This window comes from Engraulis encrasicolus, chromosome 5 (genome assembly GCF_034702125.1).
Source record: "Engraulis encrasicolus isolate BLACKSEA-1 chromosome 5, IST_EnEncr_1.0, whole genome shotgun sequence".
NCBI lineage: Eukaryota > Metazoa > Chordata > Actinopteri > Clupeiformes > Engraulidae > Engraulis > Engraulis encrasicolus.
This window is the reverse complement of record NC_085861.1, coordinates 1940028-1942527: the sequence shown is the minus strand read 5'-3', so window position 1 is coordinate 1942527 and position 2500 is coordinate 1940028. Positions and strand designations below refer to the sequence as shown.

At 39.0% G+C, this 2500-nt stretch overlaps 1 protein-coding gene across 1 annotated transcript in view; it reads right to left on the bottom strand.

The window, feature by feature from the left end:
• osbpl3b (oxysterol binding protein-like 3b) overlaps window positions 1-2500 on the bottom strand; it is a 60883-nt gene that overhangs the window by 48975 nt on the left and 9408 nt on the right. The window lies entirely within an intron of this gene.

Below are 2500 nucleotides of genomic sequence, written 5' to 3'. Positions count from 1 at the left end.
CAAACATTAACCCTATAATAATCCTGTGGAGGGAACAGAAGCTCCCATTTGCCAAGCTACAGTCATACAACTTAAATGATACTGTACCATTTTTGGAAATTAGCTTATATTACACCTTCCTTTGAGTAAAATGATTGAGTTTTACCTGTTTCCTGTACTTTCAACCGTTCTCTGAGTATGGCAGTGCAAATTTTACCTCCATGCTAACAGTTAACATTGAGTCCTATGAGACCAGCTGGCGGCTAACTGGTCTCATAGGAGTCAATGTTAACTGCTAGCTTGGAGGTAAAATTTGCACTGCCATACTCAGAGAACGGTTGAAAGTACAGGAAAAAGGTAAAACTCAATTATTTAACTCAAGGGGAGGTGTAATATGAGCTTATTTCCAACACATGGGACGGTATCACTTTAAATGATTTAGAGATGATCTGCAAAGAAAAGTGGACAAAAATCCCTTCTAATATATCCATAAACATTGTCATTAACTGAAAGAAACATCTGACCTCTGTACAAGAAAACAAGGGCTTTGCCACCAAGTATTTTGTCTTCTTTGACTAGAGGGGTCAAATACTTATTTTCCTCAATGGAATACACATCAATTAAAATATATTCTTCAAAGTTATGTTCTCGATTTTCTTTTTGATATTCTGTCTCTCCATATTAGAATACATTTTATCATTAATATTATAGACTGATCATGTCTTCATTAGTGGGCAAACCAACAAAATCAGCAAGGGATCAAATACTTCTCCTCACTGTATGTAAGAAATGTAAAAAAGGTCATTGTGCAAAAAGACTTTCTGTGAGTTGGGATAGATCATGTGCAGAAAACATTCTCTGTCAGATAAGGTAGACAATCTTAACATGACCTGGAACAAGTGCTGACAGATACAACGACAGGGTATGTCAGCTATAAGCAGAATGCAAGCATTCCGACATTCCCATTGGCTGTGGCAGCTGTCACCAAAACGAATCACAGCTCATTTGCATGATATTCGCTCAATTCGCCTGAATCGCTTTGGTCTCTTCTGTCGCCAGCAACTTTGAATACAAAGTCAATCATTTCCGTTGCTGGAATTGCTCAAATCATGTCTGGTCTGTTCCTGCCTTTAAGGACCAGTTCAGTCAATTTCAACATGCAGTTGTAATGCTCACACTACCCTGGACTTGTCAGTACCTGAGGGTTTTTTTTTTCCTTCTTCTTCAGCCGTTTCCGAGATCTTGCTCATTTTAATGGGGGCAGCGCTTTGTTTACATTTCAGAATTTTTTTAAATTTATTCCCAAAGCATTCCAAAGGTTATGCAACAGCAGCAGAGAACTAGCAAACAGCGGTACCTTTTGGGAAAATATTTGGAGTAGGCCCATGTTCATTTTAAAACAAAATGTAAACAAACGTCGCCACCATTAGAATATCTCATATCTCGGAAAGGGCTGAGCCGAAAAATGTGGCATCATCGGACACTGACAAGTCAAGGGTAGCGTGAGCAATACAATCTGAAGAAGACTGTTGAGGTCAAAATGTTATCCTGCCATGAACAAATAAAACACAACAAAAAGGATTCTAAGTGTGCAGACTCCTCACTCTGAAAACTACAGTTGACCTTCGTCCTGCACCTTTCCCTGGGATGTGCACAATCCTCTCCCTCAACTAAAGCTGACATTACCATCACTGATGAGGACAATCAAAATGTTCCTATAGTTGAAGTAGGCTGTTGCTTTGACTTTTATCTAGAACAGACATGAAATGCAGTAGGTGCTGAGCTGTCTACCCATGAAAAACCTTCTCTGTGGACAATGGACTTTGCTTAGTGTGGTTTCAATAATCTAGATCAGGGATGTCAAACTCAGGCCCGGGGGCCAAATTTGGCCCGCGGAGCAATTTTATTTGGCCCACGAGATCATTTCAAATGTGTATTACAGTTGGCCCACATACACCACAACTGTATAGCGTATTAAGATTTGAACATGAAAATCCGTATATCACAAGAATATGACTGGGCCCAGGCCATTCAAACAGCTCACACTCAAATGCAACAGGATATGTGCAGGCACATTTTGAACTATATGGGATTCTGTTTAAACATACATTTAAACATGAGCAATTTTAGTCCATTTTCGTTAAAAAAAATATTGAGTTTGGCCCGCGACTTTGCTTCAGATTTTGATTTTGGCCCTCGGTCAATTTGAGTTTGACACCCCTGATCTAGACCTTTTCTGAGTAGCCTGCAACATTAGTGTCTGTAGAGACCCGATCTTAGAATAGAGTAAAATGTAGAAATGTAGGTAACACTTCATTTTAGGGATACATCTATTAGCACTAATACATACAATGCTAATGCCTGCATAAGTAACTTGTAAGGCATGTACTAAGCAAATGCTAAGGCCTGCTAGGTTCTCACTAAGGTTAAATTGGAAATAAATCCCTTATTGTGCATGGACACGACATTTGCGAATACATGCCTAACAAATGTTTGATTTTGCTTTGTACTTGCCTTAATA